We start from the raw sequence: 8,345 nt of genomic DNA on the forward strand, positions 1-8,345 counted from the left end.
ACTCAATAACTTATATTAAGCTGAACTTAAACTGAATGAGTTGGAGCAGATTTCTATTTCACAGCAGATGCTTTGTGTCTGAGTGTATGAATGTTAAAATTAAGAGTTACTTTCTGTTTCTGCACAAGGTAGAGATGTGTTAGCGTTAAATGTTCTGTTATGTTGGGATTTATAGGGGTTACCTGCTTTTTGCGGATGATGTTGTCATGTTGGCCCCATCAGACCAGGACCTCCAGCATGCACTGGGACGGTTTGCAGCCGAGTGTGAAGTGGCTGGGATGAGAATCAGCACCTCCAAGTCCGAGGCCATGGTTCTGTCAGGTTGGTGGAGAGTTCCTGCCTCAAGTGGAGGAGTTCAAGTATCTTGGGGTCTTGTTCGCGAGTGAGGGAAGGCTGGAACGGGAGATTGACAGACGGATCGGTGCAGCTTCTGCAGTAACATGGTCAATGTACCGGTCTGTCGTGGTGAAGAAGGAGCTGAGCTGCAAGGTGAAGCTCTCGATTTACTGGTCAATCTACGTTCCTACTCTCACCTATGGTCATGAGCTGTGGGTCATGACCGAAAGGATAAAATCCTGGATACAGGCGGCCGAAATGAGCTTTCTCCGCAGGGTGGCTGGGCACTCCCTTAGAGATAAGGTGAGGAGCTCGGTCACTCAGGAGGAGCTCAGAGTAGAGCCGCTGCTCCTCCACATCGAGAGGGGCCAGCTGGGGAAGACCTAAGACTCGTTGGAGGGATTATGTCTCCCGGCTGGCCTGGGAACGCCTCGGTATCCCCCCGGAAGAGCTGGAGGAAGTGTCTAGGGAGAGGGAAGTCTGGGCATCTCTGCTTAGACTGCTGCCCCCGCGACCCGGCCCCGGATAAGCGGAAGAAGATGGATGGATGGATGGATAAGGTTACCATTGTGATAGAGAAGCGCCTGCATGTGTTTACTGTATGTTGTATATCTGTGTCCATACAAGTATAAAGTAACAGTCTCTTTGCTAGTTCCATTAAAATGGAAGTTTGCTATTGCTAGCTGGCAGCAGTTCAATGCAAAAGTTTTTAATTAATATTTGAAATAAAATTTTATGAGGTCACTTAGCCAATATTTCAATTTAATTGTAACTAACACGTTAGTGTAGTTCAGTGTTGGTAAGTTACTCTAAAAAAGTAGGTAATTACTAGCTACTAATTACTACCCTGGAAATCCAGAGTTCTCGCGAGAGCACAAGTTGAATTTGCTCAGCGAGTTACTCTGGCGTCGAGTAATGATGCTCATTAAATATGCCCTTGTATCCGAGCTGCACCAATCACATCGGGTTATCTGATATAGGCGGGCCAGAGGCGAGCTAAACAGAAGACGACAGCGCAAGATGGCTATGGATGAACACCAGTTGTTTGAAACGGCTTTGGCCGCTACAATGAACGAGTTAGACTTGGCTTTTTATCTAAAAGAGGAAAAGAAGACGGCGCTCAGATCATTCCTTTGCAAGAAGGGCGTTTTTGCTGTTTTGCTGACCAGATACAGTAAGAGTCTAATCTACCAGTTAGCTCTGCTGGTAACTAAGCGATAACTTGTTGTGATTGGTCGTAGTGTTATCCAATTGCATGTAGTGAGATTTTCAAATGTATGCTTGGTGCCGCCCCTCGAGCTGGCCGATTTTCATTAGTCGACGCCAGACCATTAATCTTTTAGATTTAGGTCTGGATTTCCAGGCTAACTAATTACATCTTCAACAGTGTAATTAGATTACTGTACCAATTACTCTCTCTAAAAAGAATTGCATTACATATTACTTTCTAAATCCCATATCAACCTCGGCCAGTTAAACAATACAAGGATAGACATGAAACTGTTCTTTTAATTTTTTCAAATAAGCAATATAAAATTGCATAAATTATTCTTGAACTGACCTAAGTATTTAAAGGGAGAAGGATGCATTAAAACATGCATTTTAACATTAAACGTTTGATGTTAAATCCGCTGTTGTATATTGAATTTTTCTAAAGTCTATAATGCAATTACATCAAAAGTAACTGTAATTAAATTACAGAAAAATAAAGTGTAATCCCTTACTTTACTTTTTCAAGGGAAAAGTAATTAAGTTACAGTAATTAAATATTTTGTAATGCGTTACACCCAACACTGGTAAGCTGGTAAATTTATAAGCTGATTACCTCAAGTTTTGAGTTCTGCTTTCTTATTAGGGTTTGCTGTGTATAATTTGGATGCCCTTTGGTTTCTTGAGTGTATTCTGTTTATTTAGTTAGGTTTGGCATCTCCCAATCTTCAGCTTAGTGCCAAGTGGGCAGGGACAGATAGGCTTAGCACTGGTCAGCCAATCACAGCAGCCTTTTAACCTAATTACTGGGACAGGCTGAGTCTCCAGGAGAGGCTCTTGTCCTTCTGCAGTGATCTTAGGGGTTGAAGGGCACAGAAACAAAGAATGCTGAACATACAAACAGGTCTTTTAAAAATGGAGAGACAGGTAAACGTGGCTCAAAGCAGTGTGAGATGAAGAAGGAAATATCTTCCCATCACCTCCTCAACGCAAAAGTCATTGTGCCGAACATTCCAAACCTAAACAGAATTTGAGATAGGAACCTTGACATTAACCCCCGACAAAAGGGAGTGGAAAATGTTGACATTTTCATTTTCTTATTTCTAAATGATAATGCCAAGCCACCCTATGAGTATCTCCCTCTCCGAAAAGTCAATTTAATGTCTCCCTTTACAGCAGCATGAGGCCTGTATTGACATTTCTGTACTCTACGGAGATATAAAGCACAGATTGTTTGTGTTTATTGATGAGTAATCCTAATCTTCAAATCTTAACCTTTGGCGCTGACAGAGTGGGTGCAGAGTGACTTTTTCAGGCAGCCAGGTCCAACAGGGACGGCCTTTTTCGGCAGCCAAATCCGACTGTATAACTCCATGGGGCTTTCACTCACGTCAGTGGAGGAATTCTACAAAGCACACAACATAACACGTCATATCAACATGCGTAGCATTAAATTATTAACTCTACATTCGTTCCCCTCATGCATTAGTGAAAAACAACACTAATTCAGACACACTTGCCCTGCGCGTGCAAAAATAATGACGTATAATCAAATATACATTTCCGTTTTCTTTCTGGATGTATTTTTCTACTAGACTTGGTAGAGGACAGAAATATTTCAGGACAAAAAGTGTATTTCGTTTTCATTCCTGAATGCTTAGACACGGTAAATTAGCACAGAAAACACTTTCTGTAATCCAGTAGGTTCTGCCTTTTGTCAATTGTCTATCAGGGACACTAGAATTTAAACGAGGCACCACAAGAACACGCACAGTCGCAAGCCCTTGACTGGTGTGACTTGAATTGAATTCAAGCAGATATTACAGTGGCAGTGTAGAGATCTGAGCAGAGGTGTAACAAGAGAAGGTTAAAAAAACAAGTTGTGCAGCAGCAAGAATGTGCTCAAGGGCAAATGCTATAGAGCACAGGACAGTTGGTCGAGGCATTATTGTCATATTGAGGTCCACAAAACAGATGGATGACACCTGAATTTGCATAACCCTATAGATGATCCTTTCAGCTCGCTCCAGTGTTAGGATGCATTTTCTAAAGCACATAATCACATGTACTCCTATTTATATTATCCTGAGATTCTGATTGGTGTCTCATCAGTTTTGCTACTTAATATTTACTCGTGGATAAATGTGTGCTATTTGAGTTTGCGACTTAATTATATTATGCGTTTGTATTTTATGAACATGGTTAAACCTGTGTAAAATGAGGACATTTTTATGTAGTTTTGCAGAAATCATTGACAAAATTGGAATGAGTGTGAAAACAGGTAAAATGTGTTAAACGTTTTGAGAAATGTGTCTTTGTTTTGAGAACTGAATGAATGGTTTAGAAAACTGTGCCAACTGAATTAATCATAGTGTTTTAGAAACAGAAAAACTGTCAATCTAAAATACTAAATCAAATATTCCAAGTAAATTTATGCATTTTGACAATTTAGTTAATTAATGAGAGACAAATACAATAACAGAACTCTTGCCAAAGAGATCCACCTGAATGGTAAACTTATTCTATAAATGATACAGTAGTCCTACATTTTGTATTTGAAGCAGTGCCATAATAGTAAAGTACTGTAACTGATTCAGATTGATTTCACTCAACAGGCCTATGGATTATAATGAAAATGTAAGAGTTGTCCATCTGTTAGTGTTTATGATTATGAGCGTATGATTAAGAGCATTACTATTCAATAAATGTGTTGAGATCTATGGTCAAGAGAACAATTAAAAGTGTGTGTGTTACCCTATACATTAACATCAAGAAAAAGATAAAGGTTTAAAATGAGGTTTAAAACGAATTCTTCAAATCTTTGCGATAATAGCGCTTTTGGCATTGCCAATTCCCTCCAATATTTTACTGAAAACGGCACAAAATGTGTTATGCATAAAATGATATATTAGGAACATACATTTCGGCAGTGTGACTGTAATACATTATTGAAAATGCATACTAACTTTGGGAAAATTAACATGCTTGCACTCTACTAACTCTGCAAAGAACATGTCTGTGAGTCCATCTGAGCCTGAGACTACTTGACACCGAGTGCTTTGACAAAGCTGGAGGCCACAGTGGTTTGACCTTCAACGCAGAGATTTGGTGAGAGAGATCTTGGCTGGGAGAAAGAGGAGTTCAGTCCAGTCATGATTAAGCTTGAGGGTACAGTAAGCATCTAGTTTGAAATGTCAGAGAGGTGCATTGAACAAATAAATGTCCAAATGAGTGTGAGATGTGACAGAAGAATAGATGTGATCGGATCCTTCTAGATGTCGAAGAGTCGGACTCTAAGCACTCATCCCTGAGAAGCCCAGTGGTGAGGATCCGCCTGTTGGGTCAGATGACGACACTCACACAGAAAAACGCACAAGTTGGATTCAGCAGTTGAGTCTTCTTGAATGCAAAGGAGATGGTGGCTAGGAGGAATGAAAAAAGGAATAACATAAATCGCCAGACATTTGGAAGTGGGGCAGGGGTAGTGTGTTTCGGTTTCTTGAAGACAGGATAAAGTTGTTTTTGTAACATCCAGAGGGAGGTCAATGGACACATGTAAGGTCTGCTGGGAGCTATGACTCCAATCACCAAGCCAAAATGCATCCAGAATATTTGCCCAAATGATTGTGAGTTATTCTCAGACTTTCAAAAGACTGAATGGTGAGATCAGGAAGGGGGGAATTCGGGAATGTCCATTACAGTAGCATAAGAAGAACAGATCCACGGTCTAGCGGTTAGAGCTCATGTTCTGACACGGTTGAAGGATAGTTCAGACAGTAACAGCATATCTTAATACCAGATTAATACCAGTCTTAATCTGGAGACTACATAAATGTGGCCTTCCTGAGTCTCAAAACTTCAAGCCTCGGACTGAATCTCGGCTTATGGACCGCAGAGAACAACAAGACTCTGAAGAACTGAATTACGTCCATGAACTACAGAAAAACAAGAAAGCATTTCATAATTGAGAACATTAGCAAGCTATGGATACAGCTGTGATGGATAGTCATGGCTACTTAGCCAGTTTTCAATGCTATGTCAGCATCTCCAGCCATTCAGTTCAGTGTATTTATGTAGCTAGGCATTTTGGCTGCATAAGCATATTGTAAAAATGGGATTCTGTTGCATTTGTACAGCTCAGCATTTGAAAAGATGTTGCTACAAATTCAGCAATTTCTCTGTCTGGCTCTTTGACTGGATCTTGACTCCAGCTACTTGACACAAGGAGGAGGAGAAACTGCGCACAGGCTTCATGGATTCTTGTGTATGTTGTGGTATCAACAGGTTTGAAATGAACAAGTTTCATCTTGTAAATGTAAAACGAATGCAACAGGAAATGGATGACAGAAGGCAAATTCAAGTTTGAACTGTTCCTTCAGCAAAGCTCTTGTTTGGTATTAGAGGACTTTGAAAATAGTCCATATGATATGTGTGCTTTTTTTTGCACTTGACAACTGAGGAAGAATATATATGGAAGAAATTTTGGAAGAAAAGGACTTTAAGAGTCTCGCATGATCTTCCAGTCCCGTTCCTTTGCTCTTTTCTTGACTATCCTCGTCAATAAAAAAGCAGAAAAAAGGCCACAATTTACAATGCATCACTTCAGCTTGAGCCAAGATGTCATCAGAGAAAGTGTTTGCAGATGAAGTGTTACAGATTGTGGTCTTTAGGGCTTATTCAACTCAAAGCGGACCCACGAAGAGACATTGTTTTGGCATAGAACAATACGACATTACACACAGCGGACTATCAGCAGCACCAAAGGCCTCCAGGAGAGATAAATAAAAGCGTTAGAAGATAGATGAAGTTTGACAGGTATCTTTAGCAGTGGTTAGCTCTTGATGCAGACTGTATAATAGTTGATAGTCATCCATCCTCAAAGTAGCGACAATACTCTATTGTCTCTTTCTGACAAAGCTTTTGCTTACTCTAGCACAGATGCACATCATAAAACTGATGTTTATGCAGCCTTCATTTCATTTCACAATGTCATAATTATCTGTGGGAAAGCCATGATATTCTTTAAGCCCTGATTTTCACTTAAGAATCAATGTGAGGTCACATTAAAAGTGGAATTTGCTAGCAAGAATGACTTTTAATACCATAAGACTTGGCAATGCAAAAATAAATCTGTGCTACATGACTAAAAGAAAAATGCTGTTGCATTCCTCTCCGAAATCTGTTGATCCACTTGTCAATGGGCAGGAATACAAAAAATGCAGAGGTTCGATCTGTAGTTTTTAACCCTTACGCTGTGATGAAAACCCTGTAACGCCTTTGGTGGTAAAAAATGCTTCCAATTTAAAAAAAAATGCTTGTAAATCTTGCTATATTATCATCAAATATTAGATTAAATCTTTTTGTCAACTTGTTGTCTTTCAATTAGGACAGGTTTTGTATTTCTTTTTGGAGGCCTCATTTATCTGAGGATAAAGTTAATCTCTGTGAAAAAGAAAGCCTGTCCTAATTGAAAATTTACAAAAATATTTAATCCAATATATTTGGTGATAATACTGCATAACAAGAGATTTATAAGATACCGGTATTTTTTGTAGGCCGGACATTTTTGACTGGAAAAAACACAAATATATCACTTTATAAATATTTAAATTGTGCCACTACCAGCACTTTAACTAAACAAAGCTGGTTGAAAATCATTGATGCTTGTTTGATTTGTTTTTAACGCCATACCAGCTTCTGCAGCTATTTTCATGTCAAGGAAAATTTATGGTAAAACAATGTTTACAATTAATTTTTTACTAAAAACTCTATTTTGGTTAACTTTGTTAAAAACTTATTCAAAAGAGTTAACTGAATAAAAAAAAGGTTTCTGGTCATTTTGGTGGATCTTCTCCTAGTATTAAAAACTTGTGTCTCATCCTGGAATTGATAGAAACTTATTCCAACATTGGGGCTGATTTCATGAAGTTTATTCATAGCATAAAAATCCCATTGTGTTTAATATAGAAATTAATTATTGGTTTTAGATCCATAGGAGGTACTTTTTGAGGTCTGCTGATAATGCCTCTTTTGCAGCAGAGACTGCTTCATTTCCTTTGATTCCACAGAGTCCAGGTACCCAGCAAACCCAGATATTAAATTGACGCCCCTCTAGTTCAAGTAGTTTATAAATAATCATTAAAGTGCTGGGTGATCATTTTTACGGGCTGACATTGCTTACAGACATGACAGCTCAACTTTTACAGAGAAATTTTCTTAGAATTACAGATTCAAAGTCTGTAATTATAAGAAAATTTCTCTGTTGCACAATCTTTATGTAGTCCAATGCCAAATTGGTAGCATTTGTTGCTGCTGTAAACATGTAGTTGTTTAGGGATGGATGTTTCTTTTTTTAAGGTTGATCAAAAATGCAGATGATATATGGTCCTCATATTTTGATCCGTCAGTATATATAGGGATATGTGATGGAAACATTTCTCTGATGTAGAGTTGTTGTTGAAAGTCATTTGGGTGCGTTTCAGATTTAAAATTAAATCTTTGTTTTTTTTTAGAATTTCCAAGTGTGCACTTTACAGAAGTGTGTTTGTTCCAGTATGCTTAGATTCACTTTGAAATTTTGTAAATGTAGTTTGATCCGTAGTCTAAAAGGTTGGATATGTCTTGTTTTTTTATCTGTACAAACTTGTTAGAGTTACGAAAACAGGAAGATAGGCCAGATTTCCTTCATTGGTCTTTAGACTTATTGTGTTCGAAAGTCACTGAACTTAAGGATAAGTTGTGACAATTGACATCAAATGCGCAATGCATCCAGTTGTGTCAGTTCCAAACTTTTAACAGGA

Source organism: Squalius cephalus (assembly GCF_949319135.1).
Source record: "Squalius cephalus genome assembly, chromosome: 1".
Lineage (NCBI taxonomy): Eukaryota > Metazoa > Chordata > Actinopteri > Cypriniformes > Leuciscidae > Squalius > Squalius cephalus.